Source organism: Papio anubis, chromosome 18 (assembly GCF_008728515.1).
Source record: "Papio anubis isolate 15944 chromosome 18, Panubis1.0, whole genome shotgun sequence".
Classification (NCBI taxonomy): Eukaryota; Metazoa; Chordata; class Mammalia; order Primates; family Cercopithecidae; genus Papio; species Papio anubis.
The window spans coordinates 64,477,362-64,491,457 of NC_044993.1; the positions used below are offsets into that span (position 1 = coordinate 64,477,362).

General features: G+C 45.7%; 1 long non-coding RNA gene across 5 annotated transcripts; it reads left to right on the plus strand.

The window, feature by feature from the left end:
* Window positions 1-275: 275 nt before the first annotated feature.
* Window positions 276-13,403, plus strand: LOC103880304. 5 transcript variants are annotated; one of them, XR_002519139.2, is made up of 6 exons: window positions 276-1,611; window positions 3,518-3,728; window positions 5,133-5,257; window positions 6,385-6,468; window positions 12,260-12,646; window positions 12,956-13,403. It is a non-coding gene; the product is annotated as an uncharacterized LOC103880304 (long non-coding RNA). The 5 variants fall into 5 exon arrangements; XR_002519141.2 differs by having other exon boundaries at window positions 276-1,099; window positions 1,469-1,611; window positions 12,260-13,403; XR_001898032.3 differs by having other exon boundaries at window positions 12,260-13,403.
* Window positions 13,404-14,096: the final 693 nt, after the last annotated feature.

Here is a 14,096-nt window from a genome sequence, read left to right on the forward strand (position 1 = left end):
AGCCTCCTGAAGTGTTGGGATTACAAGCATGAGCCACTGGGCCTGGCTGCAATATATATATATATACATAAATTTTTTTTTTTTTTTTTGAGACAGGGTCTCACTGTGTCACCCAGGGGGAGTGCAGTGGCTCCATCTCAGCTCACTACAACCTCCACCCCCACCCCCTAGGTTCAAGCCTCCAAGCCTCCCACCCCAGCCTCCCCAGTAGCTGGGACCACATATGCAGACCACCATGCCCTGCTACTTTTTTTTTTTTTTTTGGTACTTTTGGTAGAGATGGAGTCTTGCCATATTGCCCAGGCTGGTCTTGAACTCCAGAGCTCAAGCCATCTTCCCACCTCAGCCTCCCAAAGGGCTAGGAGAACAGGCGTGAGGCACCCTCACCTGGCCACAATTGATATTTTAAGAAATGTACATTTTCATCACAGCCCATTCCTCTCTTCCTCACTTTTTTGGGGGATAGGTCTCATGTTTTTAATTATTTTTTTGTCAATGATAAATTTTGAATCCACCCACTTCATTTACTGAAGAGTCTGGACCACTCCACGGCTTTGATCTGTTTTGTTGTCTCAAACTCTCTAATGCAAATATCTGTTTCATTTTATTTTATTCTCTGCATTGTGGGCCTCTTCCCCATCATATTTTGTGCTCATAGTGGCTCACAGCAAAGCTTTTTCATTCTTAACCTTTTTGTGCAGTTGCTGGCAATGTCTAGCCCTCCTGTTTCACCTTACTCACCTCTAGTTCAGTCATCTCTCTGGCTAGGTCATGAAGAACTAGAATGATGTGTCTGTGAAGTTCCACCTTCAGTTCCATTTCCCCAACCATTCTGAGGGGTCAGATTGGGTTACCATGGGGCCTCTCCCATGGCCATATCCCTGGATTTTGTCCTGATCAGAGATTACTTATTTATTTTTGTAGGCCTTTCATATCTGTGACATTTATTTTCAAAGAAATTGGTTTCCTGCTTGATGTCCTACAAGGTATGTGTTGAGATTCAGCCTCACCCAAAATAATGATAATGATGACAACAGCAGCTACTCACTACCAGGTGCACTGCCTACCTCATCTTTAATCTTCCCTGCAGTCCTGAGTGGTAAATATTATCTCTGTTTTGCAGATATATTTTATTTATGCCCCGCCATGTTCCAGGATGGTTTATAGGAGGTTTTATAATAATTATGAAATATAGCATAGTCATGAAAGGTAAAGGCAAAGAAAATATCCTTTCAAAAGCAGTGTGGAAATAGTCTCAGAGAGCTTCAGAGCCTTGCCTGTGCCCATGGAAGTATGAAGTGACAGAAGTGCCATTTGAACCTGCGTCTTCTGGCTGCTAAGAGCTGTGACCTTTGCACTAAGCCAGACTGACTTAGGCTGGGGAATAAGATGAGACAGGTAAGTGTTGGGAGGGAAAACATCATGGCCGACAGATCATCCAAAGCTGGGCTTTGACTATCAATTCCAGGCTGGGCTCCAGTATCACTCCAGTCATGAGGACCACAGTCGGGGTCAGGAGAACCACAGTGCCAAGTGCTGTGCTGCGACTCAGGACACCTGGGTGCTTCTTCCAGCATCACAACTCATTGAAATGAATAATCACTGAATTCTGTAAGTCATTCTATGGTATTTATTGAGCACCTGCTGTGGACAAAGCAAGCAAGGGTGAGCAAGGGCTGGGGAGTCCAGATGTGAACAAACCAGGCATCATCTCTGCTTTCAAGGAGCTCAGAGTCTAGTGGGTAAGGCAGATATTACAGAAATAATACAGGCTGGGCGTGGTGGCTCACGCCTGTAATCCCAGCACTTTGGGAGGCCAAGGCGAGCGGATCACGAGGTCAGGAGATACAGACCATCCTAGCTAACACGGTGAAACCCTGTCTCTACTAAAAATACAAAAAATTAGCCGGGCTTGGGAGGCTGAGGCAGGAGAATGGCGTAAACCTGGGAGGTGGCGGAGCTTGCAGTGAGCCGAGATGGCGCCACTGCACTCCAGCCTGGGTGACAGAGCGAGACTCTGTCTCCAGGAAAAAAAAAAAAAAAAAAAAAAAGAAAAAAGAAATAATACAGTTAGCTATGGATTCGACCAACAATGAATTAAAAATACTCAGAAAAAGAAGTGTCAGCACTGAACATGTACAGACTTTGTTTCTTGCCATTATTCCCTAAACAGTGCAGTATAACAACTATTTACATAGCATGGACATTGTATTAGTTATAAGAAATATAGAGGTGATTTAAAGTCTACAGGAGGATGCGCATAGGTTATATGCAAATACTATGCCATTTTATTAATATATAAGGAACTTAAGCTTGTAAGGATTTTGGTATTTGTAGGGCATCCTGGTGCCAGTCCCCGATGGATACCAAGGGACAACTATTCACACATAATAAACAAATTATGAGTTTTATGAGGGAAAATAATTAGATGCATGAAGGAGAGTGTCATAGGGCTAATTTGGGGTGGGAACAGAGGTCAGGGAAGAGCTCTCTGAAGAAATGCCATATGAGTGGAGACATTTTAGTTGACACCCACTATTATTTATTTATTTGATATCACAACGCTGTTTCTTTTGGATAAATCCATTCCACGTGGATTGGATGAGGTTTGCCCATTAGTCTGAGAGGTGGGCATGTGACCCAGACCTGGCCAATCACAATACTGTAATCCTCTGGCCACAGCGATGATTCAGGGGTAGGTAAGGGCCTGAGAGAAACCAGAATCCTGTAGGTAGGATGCTGTGTTTGCAAATGGTTTCACTCATAACCACATGAGTCCAGGCCTGGACCACACAGAGCAAGACAGAGCAGCGAGGGCATACTTTAAACCCCAACCCAGCCTTACTTGAAGCCTTTTAGTTACATGAACCAGTGAGTTTCCTGCTTTGGAGGCACTAAGCTACTTTGGGTTAGAGTTCTGTTAGTTGTAGCTGTGTAGATCTGAAAAATAGTAGAAATTAGATGCGTAGACATTGGGAGGGACTGTTGAACACAGAGGTACCAGCTGTATGAGGGGCGGAGGAGAGCAAGCCGGACATCACTGAGTCAAAGGCCAGTACAGCTGGAGTGAGTGGATGAGGTAGACAGTCACTGGGCTGTGGGCTTTTGCGCTACACAACATTGCTTGAATAAAGGGTGAAGGAAACTGGTGCTGAACTGGGTTGCATAGCATCCCCCATGCTGCCTCAGAAACAAGGAAAGATTTTTTCCTAGAGTCTTTAGAGGCAGCATGGCCCTGCTGACACCTTGATCTAGGACTTCTGGCTTTCACAGCTGTGAGCGAATAGCTGTTGTTTTAAGCCATCCGTTTGGTGGGACTACATTACAGCAGCCCTAGGGAATGACTGTGGTGGGAAATAGCCAGCTTCCTTGTGCCTGGATGGGAGAACGCTGAGGCACTAGGAACCTCAGGGTGCAACCTTACTTGGAAATAGAGTCTTTGCAGGTGCAATTAGTTAAGACGAGGTCATACCATATTAGGGAAGGCTCTAAACCTAATGACTGTTGTCACTACAAGGAGGCCATATGAATACACAGAGAGACACACGAAGAAGGCCATGCAGCAACCAAGGCAGAGCTGGAGTGACGAACCTGGAACCCAAAGAACACCAAGGATTGCCAGCAGCCACCAGAAGCCAGGAAGAGGCAAGGAAAGATGTTTCCTAGAGCCTTTGGGGGCAGCGTGACCCTGCCGAAACCTTGATCTTGGACTTCTGGCCTTCAGAACTGTGAGTGAATGTCTATTGTTTTAAGGCACTGGTGGGAATTCATTACAGCCGCGTTAGGGAATGACTATGGTTTCAAATATCCCAGCTTCCGTGGCCCTGGATGGGACAACTCTGATACATGATCCACATAGTCCCTTGCAGTTTCCAGCAGGACTGAGCCCCAACTGTCCACAGTGGAACCTGCTCATTAACGTGCTGTATTCGTCCATTTTCACACTGCTGATAAAGACATACCCGAGACTGGGTAACCATAAAGGAAACAGGTTTAATTGACTCACAGTTCCACATGGCGGGGGAGGCCTCACAATTATGGCAGAAGGCAAGGAGGAGCAAAGTCACATCTTACATGGTGGCAGGCAAGAGACAGAGCTTGTGCAGGGGAACTCCTCTTTATAAAAGTGTCAGAGCTCGTGAGACTTATTCACTATCAAGAGAACAGTATGGGAAAGACCTGCCCCCACGATTCAGTTACTTCCCACGGAGTCCCTTCCGTGACATGTGGGAATTGTGGGAGCTACAATTCAAGATGAGATTTGGGTGGGGACACAGCCAAACCATATCACGTGCCCTATGCTTTCCTCTCCTGTGCTCTCCCACTCCCTCACTTTGCTTCCTGGAATCACCTTCCAAGTAAACTACTTGTTCCCAGATGCTTGTCTTAGGGCCTGCTTTTGGAGGATCCCAACTAAGACAGATGTCATGTAAGCTGGTGGAGAGAGGCTTAGGATGTGGCCATTATGGTCTATTTATTTATTTTGAGATGAAGTCTTGCTCTGTAACCCAGGCTGGAGTACAGTGGTGTGATCTTGGCTCACTGCAACCTCTGCCTCTGGGGTTCAAGTGATTCTCCTGCCTCAGCCTCCCGAGTAGCTGGGATTACAGGCATGTGCCACCACACCTGGCTAATTTTTGTATTTTTAGTAGAGATGGGGTTTCACCACATTGGCCAGGCTGGTCTCGAACTCCTGATCTCAGATGATCCACCCGCCTTGGCCTCCCAAGGTGTTGGGATTACAGGTGTGAGCCACTGTACCCAGCCCTCATGGTCTTTTTATATGGGTTAATGAGTTTGGATTTAATAATCAGTGTCATGGGAAAGCATTGGAAGGATTTGAGCAGGGAGTGATGTCTCATATTCATTTCTTAAGGATCCCATTGGCAGCTGTTTGGAGAATGGCTTGTCGGGCTGCAGATCAGTGACAGGGAGATCAGTTGCAGTGGTCCTCCTTTTTCTAATTCATAATCTGAGGCCAAAGACTCCAGTGGGAGTGGGGTAAGATGCACGTAGGCTCAGCAAGAAGCAATTTTTTCCCCATGAATCTTGGGGACCTCTTGTTATGCTGCAGGCTCTCTTAGTTAAGACTCAACTGCTAAGTAATTCTCATTACTTGTCCTCACTGACAGGCAATGAACAGCTGTCAAGCACGTCTTACAAAACAAGACAATTTTTCCCCCATTAACGTAGCTCAGGATTGAGAAGAGCGGAGGAGCACGCGTCCCAGCAGTGTCTCGGCCAGCCCCATTTTCCAGTAAGCAATAATTTCTGCTGCTGCTGTGGGAGGTAGAGGTGGGAACGGGGAACTAGAAAGGGGCGACCTTTGGGATCTGCCTCCTGCGTGGGTTCCCATTGCCCTTTCAGAAAGAAACCTTCTATCTGCAACACCTTTAGAATTTGTGTCTAATTAGCATCTGTGTTGGATGGGATATGTGGAGCACACCTTCACCTGAGATTGTAAAATAATTGCAATTAGAAGGACGATTCTCTGATCCAGAGTCTAAATGTTGAAAGGGCAATGAATGATTATCTAGATACAGACAACTCCAGGCCCACAGCAGGTGCTCAATAAATCCATCCATCTGTCATCCTCCCTCCATTCCTTTCTTTCTCCTTTCCTTCCTGCTCTTCCTCCCAACCTTATGTCCAATGCTGGAATCACCTCTACTATATTCCCATGAAGTGGTGTCCCGTCTCAACTTGAATACTGCCAGTGACAGGGAAGTCACTCCTCATTCCATTCCAGTTCAGCTCTGGCAATGAGAAAATTCACTTTGTAGTTTTGTATTTTTATTTACTTGTTTGTTTTTGAAATGGAGTTTCAAAACTCTTATCTCCCAGGCTGGAGTGCAGTGGTGCTATCTTGGCTCACTGCAACCTTTGCCTCCCGGGTTCAAGCGATTCTCCTGCCTCAGCCTCCCAAGTAGCTGGGATTACAGGAACCCACCACCACACCTGGCTAATTTTTTTTAGAGAAACAGGGTTTCACTATGTTGGCCAGGCTGGTCTTTAACTGTTGACCTCAGGTGATCTGCCTGCCTCGGCCTCCCAAAGTGTTGGGATTACAGGTGTGAGCCACCACATCCAGCTGAAAATTCACTTTTTAAATGCCAAGATAAACTTTACCTCCTTGTAGCTCCCTCCTACTGGATCTAATTGTGCTCCCCAGTGGCCTCACAAAGTATGTCTTGTCTCTCTTCTGCCTAAGTGTCCTCTGGACATTTGAAAAGAGTGCTCAAATTCCAAACAGTGTCTCTCTTTCTCTCTCTGTCTTTTTCCCTTTAAGCTAAAAGGAAACAGTTTCTCAACCTTTCTGTTTGCTCTCCTACCAACAATTTCCCATAGTCTTTATCTCTTTTGAAATGGTGGCCTTGACTGCAGGTGTGTGATCTCACCAGTGGGAACCAGGCTTGGCATATCACCTCCTTTCCCTTGAACAAGGCACCTCTACTGATGCAACCTGAGGTAACATGAGTCTTTAAAAATTTTTTATTTTTAGCTTTCTGGCAGTTCCACTTTACACTGCTAGTTAGTGTTTAGCTTAACATCCATGAAAAATCCTTAAGTCAGGGGCTGAGGAGCCAAATGCTGTCACAGACAAGACAGGTAAGGCAAATAAGTGAAATATTCTGGGTGAGGTTTGTTGTGACATAAAGAGTTCATGCCCTTTTCATAGTGGGCAGCAGCTCGCAGCTCTAGCAGACTGTTGCTATGCAGAGTGTAGGCTCAGTGTTAAAAATTAGAAGCTTCCACATAAAAATCCAGACTACAACTTCTTTAAAAAAAAAAAAAAAACAGAACCCAGAGATCTGGCAACCTCGTGTTCATATTCCAGCATAGCTGGGGATGAGTTGTGGTTGCCAAAAACCCTTGGACAATCCTGCAGAAGGAGCCAGGAGGGCGCAGGGCCACCTTCCATGTGACAATGCTGATCTAATCCATGAGCAAACAGGGTGGACCAAAACAGTCCCCAGGAGAGGCTGGTGCAGGAAGGCTCAGACACTGTGTTCTCTGACATAATTTATGTAAGTTATAACAGGGGAAGAGGTTCAGTCTTGGTTGTTCTGGAGTCTCAGCATCTTGTACTTTATTATGAGAAATTTTGCAAGCTTATTACTTCGTAGTAATAACTACGTTCTGGCAGAGAATGGAAGGGGAGATGTGATAAACATGTGAAATATATGCTACAGAGTTAGGGAGAGAGAAGGGCCAGGATAGAAGGTAAAACAGGAAGAGGGAAGCAGACTAGAGGTGAGGATGGGGTGGGAGGGACCTGATTTACATACAGAGGTTAGGGCAGGTGACTTATAGCAAGAGGTCTGATTGGAGGGAGTGAATAAGAGTCGGCGTAGTGGTGCATAGCTGCAGTTTCAGTGCTTTTGGGAGGCTGAGGATCGCTGGGGGCCAGGAGGTCATGGCTGCAATGAGCTATGCATGCACCACTGCACTCCAGCCTGGGTGACAGAGCAATACCCTATCTCTTTAAAAAAAAAAAAAAAAAAAAAAAAAGCATGTTTAGGCAACAGATGCCAAGGCCCTGAGGTCAGCCTGCTCTTAGTGCATTTGCAGGCAGTGAGGAACCTTGACCACAAAGCATGGTGAAAAATGGGGTGGTGTTGGCATGTGAGGTGGGAGGAGAGGGCAGGGGCCACGTCCAGTAGGATCTGGGTGCTTGTGGTGAGGTGTGTGATGTGAGGTCCTTGGCAAGGCTGGGCAGCAGCAGAACAAAATCTAAGAGTCTGTCTTTTATGTATAAAATAAGAGATACACATGGAAGGGAAGGATGGGTGAGGAGCTATCACGATGTGTCCAGGTGAGAGGTGATGATGGCCTGGACCAGGTGTGGAGGTGGGGGTTGGATTCTGGATATTGACTGGCTGATACGTGGGACCTGAGCTACCAAAGAGAGAGAAGGAAGAGTTGTGAATGACTGCAAGGCTATTAGCCTGAATAACTGGGTGGAGGAGAAATAACACATGAGGAAGACTGTGGGAAGAGCGGATCTGCGGGCTGCGGTGGGGGTGGGGGACTGAATTGGGGAATTTAGAGACAAGGAAATGTGGTCCTGGGACATCATCACTGATAGCTGGGTATTGCAGAGGGAGAAAGAGTGACTCAAGATATGTCCCTGGATGTCAGCTGCAGACTGTATCACTTTCCTGTTGCTGGTGTAACAAGTCAGCACAATCTTAGTGGCTTAAAGCAATATAGATTTGTTATCTCACAACCCTGGAGGGTTGGGCATCCAAAATGAGAGTCACTGGGCTAAAATCAAGCTGTTAGCAGGGTTGGGCTCTGTCTGAAGCCTCCAGCGAGGCTCTGTGTCATCGCCTTTTCCGGCTTCCTGAGCCGCTGCCTGAATTCCTTGACTCTCCTTCAATCTCCAAGGCCAGCAATGCAGGTGGAGTGCTTCTCCTCCAGACCCGGACCCTCTTGCCTCCCTCTCCACCGTGTAAAGATCTCTTAGAATACAGTGGGCCCTCCTGGATAGTCCAGGATTCTCTCCCCATCTCAGGATCTCTATGTTGTACATCTACAAAGTCTGCCGTGTAGGTGACACATTCACGGGTTCTGGGGATCAGAAGTGATCATCTTTAGGACATTATTCTGTCTACCACACAGATAAACCTTTTTCTTCGTGCCGCTCCCTAGGATGAGGTAGGAGTGCCCGTCGATGGGGTCTCCTATTCATCTCAGACCTCTAAAAGCACCTTAGGAGAGGAACATCTCACTGCAGCAGGCTGAGAACCCAGTGCAGCAAAACCTGTTTATTACAGAATAACACTTGTCTTCAGTAAGAGAACAAAGGGACATTATTGAAACCCCTTATTAACCTGTACCTTTTGGGTTACACATCATGGGAGCTTTTACAATGCCTCATAAAATTACCTATGAATTAATTTGGAATCTATTATCTGGAGAAGGCTGTAAAGTTCCCTTAAGCAGCGGTTATCTCTCTTTGAGTTTGAAACTTGTCTTTCTAGTTTGCCCCCAGTCCCCACCACTCCCATGTCTCAGCCCTGGTTATGCATTTACATCAACAGCAGCTCTCAAAGAGCATTTGTGTTCATGACTCCTCCTTGTTTTCTGCAAGGATACTGATGTTGATTTGTAATTTAACCTTGAAATGTGACTTAGCTGTGTGATCCCAACAAATCAGGAATCATCTCTGAGTCTGGTTTCCTGCGCTGGTGGATGTAGACGCTGCTGTGGTGGGCAGTAAGGGGGAGGGGCAGGATTATGGCCAACTATGGCGTTTACTCATTTATATGAGTCAGATGAGTAAGACTGAATCTCCCATGCTATTGTTTGCTACCGCATTAATTCATTTTTGTTTTACATATTTATATATATATTTATTTATGTATTTTTTAATTTCAGTAGAGTTTTGGGGGGAATAGGCGTTGTCTGGTTACATAAATTTACATGAAAAAGTTCTTTTATTTTTTGAGATGGAATCTTACTCTTGTCGCTCAGGCTACAGTACAATGGCATGATCTTGGCTCAGTGCAACCTCCATCTCCTGGGTTCAAGTGATTTTCTTGCCTCAGCCTCCCCAGTAGCTGGGACTACAGGCGCCTACCAGCATAACCAGATCGAGACCATCCTGGCTAACATAGTGAAACCCCATCTCCACTAAAAATACAAAACAAAATGAGCCGGGTGTGGTGGCGGGCGCCTGTAGTCTCAGCTACTCAGGAGGCTGAGGCAGCAGAATGGCATGAACCCAGGAGGTGAAACTTGCAGTGAGCTGAGATCCTGCCACTGAACTCCAGCCTGGCAGCCTGGGCAACAGAGCAAGACTCTGTCTCCAAAAAAAAAAAGTCATTTAAGAGAAAGGCCTATCAAAGTCATTGAAGGGAAAGGAAACAGACTTAGAGGGGCTGCGACACTGGCGTGACATCATGCCAGCCTCCTTCCCCATCTGCATACAACGGGTGCTACAATTATGTCATCAGGCACTACACACCCCACTGAAGTGTGAGTCCCATGAGGGAAGGGATTTTATCCCTTTTGTTCACTGATGTTTCTCTAACACCCTGCGCAGTGCCTTTTAAAGACATCCTCTTTACCGATTTGCATTGTTTATAGCAGCACAATTTGCAATAGCAAAAATACACAACCAGTCCAAGTGCCCATCAATCAACAAGTAAATAAAGAAAATGTTATATACACACACACACACACACACAGCAAGGAATACTACTCAGTCATAAAAAGAAACGAAATAATGGCATTTGCAGCAACCTGGATGGAAGTGGAGACTATGATTCTAAGTGAAGAAACTCAGGAATGGAAAACCAAACTTCATGTGTTCTCACTCATATGTGGGAGCTAAGCTATAAGGACAAAAAGGCATAAGAATGATAGATTGGACTTTGAGAACTCAGGGGAAAGGGTCGGGGGTGGTGAGGGATAAAAGACTACACATTGGGTACAGTGTACACTGCTTGGGCGATGGGTGCATCAAAATCTCAGAAATCACCACTAAAGAACTCATTTGATGGGTGTGGTAGTTCATGCCTGTAATCCCAGTACTATGGGAGGCCAAGGCTTGCAGATCACCTGAGGTCAGGAGTTTGAGACCAGCCTGGCCAACGTGGTGAAACTCCATCTTTAATAAAAGTACAAAAATTAGCCGGGCATGCTGGTGGGCACCTGTAGTCCCAGCTACTAGGGACGCTGAGGCAAGAAAATCACTTGAACCCAGGAGATAGAGGTTGCACTGAGCCAAGATCATGCCATTGTACTCTAGCCTGAGCGACAAGAGTAAGATTCCATCTCAAAAAATAAAAGAACTTTTTCATGTAAATTTATGTAACCAGACAACGCCTATTCCCCCCAAAACCTACTGAAATTAAAAATACATAAATAAATATATATATAAATATGTAAGTAAAAATGAATTAATGCGGGTAGCAAACAATAGCATGGAGATTCAGTCTTACTCATCTGACTCATAGTAAATGAGTAAACGCTCATAGTTGTCATAATCCTGCCTCCCTCCCCCTTACTGCCCACCACAGCAGCGTTCACATCTCACCAGCGAGGAAACCGAGACTCAGAGATGATTCCTGATTTGCTGGGATCACACAGCTAAGTCACATCTCAAGGTTAAACACAACTCCATCATCAGCATCCTTGCAGAAAAATTTTAAGTGAGGAGTCATGAACACAAATGCTCTTGAGAGCCAAGCAGCTGATGTAAATGCATAACCAGGGCTGAGACAATATGGAGTGGTGGGGACTGGGGCAAACTAGAAAGACAAGTTTCAACCGAAAGAGATAACCGCTTGCTTAAGGGAACTTTACAGCCTTCTCCCAGATAGATCTCAAATTAATTCATAGGTAATTTTATGAGGCATTGTGTAAAAAGCCTCATGATGTGTAACTCCAAAAGGTACAGGTTAGTTAAGGGGTTTTTCAATAATGTCCCTTTTGTTCTCTACTGACGACACTGTTATTCTGTAATAAACAGGTTTTTGCTGCACTGGGTTCTCAGCCTGCTGCAGTGAGATGTTCCTCCCTAAGGTGCTTTAGAGGTCTGAGATGAATAGGAGACCCCACGACGGCACTCCTACCTCATCCTAGGGAGCGGCACGAAGAAAAAGGTTTATCTGTGTGGTAGACAGAATAATGTCCCCAAAGATGATCACTTCTGATCCCCAGAACCCGTGAATGTGTCACCTTACACGGCAAAAAGACTTTGTAGATGTGGTTAAGATAGAGATCCTGAGATGGGGAGAGAATCCTGGACTATCCAGGAGGGCCCGCTGTGATCAAGAGATCTTTACAATGGAGAGGGGAGGCAAGAGGGTCCGGGTCTGAGTGAGAAGCACTCCACCTGCATTGCTGGCCTTGGAGATGGAAGGAGAGTCAAGGAATTCAGGTAGCGTCTAGAAGCCGGAAAAGGCGATGACACAGAGCCTCACTGGAGGCTTCAGACAGAGCCCAACCCTGCTAACAGCTTGATTTTAGCCCAGTGAGTCTCATTTTGGATGCCTGACCCTCCAGGGTTGTGAGATAACAAATCTATATTGTTATGTTGATCTATATTGTTATATTGATCTCCTCGAATGAGGAGACCTCATGATCCGCCCGCTGGATTAAATGACTCTTATAGGCCTCTCCTCTCACCAGTGTTGTAAGCATTGAATAAGAGGGTGTTGTGGGTTGAATTGTATCATCTCAAGATGCATCTGCTGAAGTTCTAACCCCTGGAAATGTGACGTTATTGGAGATCTTGTTTTCACAGAAGTAATGAAGTTAAGTTGACACCATTCGGGTGGGCTTTAATCAGTAAGACTGGTGCTTTTATAAGAAGAGGAAGTTTGGATACAGAGACACTCACAGAGGGAAGTGAAGAGATGCAGGGAGAAGACAGCAATCTACAAGCCAAGCAGAGAGGCCTGGAACAGAGTAGAGTCTCCCCCATTGCCTTCAGAAGGAACCACCCCTGCTGCCACCTTGAATTTCAACTTTGGGCCTCCAGAGCTGGGAACGAATAAATTTCTGTTGTTTGAGTCACCTTGTTACAAAACTCCAGCAAACCAATAAGACGGTTTCTGTAAAGTGTTGATCTCAATGTCTGGCACCTATGAACTATTGCACTGGACAAGTGGAGGTTGTAAGAATAACAGAGGTAAATGATTGCCTGGCCCCTAGGCAACCCTTATTCCATGGTACTATCTGCCTCTCACTTTAACAAGGTTTGTTATAAAGGAAACTCCCCGTCAAATCCCCATGGTCACTCGCCTTACCACCCCCACCTCTTTGCCAGCTTTTCTCAGCTTGCTTCAAGCCAAAAGCACTTCCCCCAGCAGTTCTGACTTGATGAAGTTATCTAGTTTCAGGGCAGAGCAGAGCTTTCCATGACAATAGCTCTCTGGGGGAAACAAAGCCAGCCGTCACATCTCTACCTGACACTTTGCTATCACACATTTTCTTCCAGGTCTCCTTGTCCGACAACTTCACAAGTGGCTCCATGCAGGGCTTCCATGACCGCCAATGACAGATTGCCACCTAAGCGGGCAGTTGGGCTGCATTATCACAGCTGTTACAAGGAAAGAGAGGGTTGTAATCCCTCCTCCCCAAATGACAGACTGCTTGTTACACACAGAATGGTCACTGTGGCTTGTAAGATGTGGGTGGGGAAGAAGAATCCATTTATAGAAAACCACAGACCGACAACCTCTCCTCTCCTTGCTTCTGTCTCCTTAAAACTGTTTTCTCTGCCCGCTTATAGGATCATAGGGATTCTGAAATGTGTCTAACATCCAAGGGCAACTGGCAGTGGGCAACCAAAAGTTCTTTCTTAACCTGGCAATGGTGGTTCACGCCTGTAATCCCAGCACTTTAGGAGGCCAAGGCAGGGGGATCACCTGAGGTCAGCAGTTCGAGACCAGCCTGATCAACACGCTGAAACCCCGTTTCTACTAAAAATACAAAAATTAGCCAGGTGTGGTGGCGGGCACCTGTAATCCCAGCTACTTGGGAGGCTGAGGCAGGAGAATCGCTGGAACCCAGGAGGCAGAGGTTGTAGTGAGCTGAGACTGCGCCATTGTACTCCAGACTGGGCAACAAGAGCGAAACTCTGTCTCAAAAAAGAAAAAAAGTTATTTCTTGCCTGGCCAGGATATCTAAACCACTGCTTAAAACACCTACTATAGGCCAGACATTTATTGATCTACAAACATTTATTGAGTTTGTATGGTAGTGATTCGAATGAGTGAAGGTGTCAATAACTATCAACTAAAAGCAGCTTAACAAAGTTATTGTATGAAGAAGATACTTGCACATGTGTGTTTATAGCGTCATAATTCACAATTGCAAAGATGTGGAACCAACCCAATTGCCCATTGACTGAGTGGCTAAAGAAAAACATGGTATATATACACCACGGAATACGACTCAGACATTAAAAGGAATGAAATCATGTCTTTTGCAGGGACTTGGATGGAGCTGGAGGCCATTATTCTAAGAGAAGTAACACAGGAGTAGAAAACCAAAAACTGCATGTTCCCACTAAAATGGGGAGGTTGAACTATGAGTACGCAAAGGCATACAGAGTGGTATAATGGACTTCAGAGACT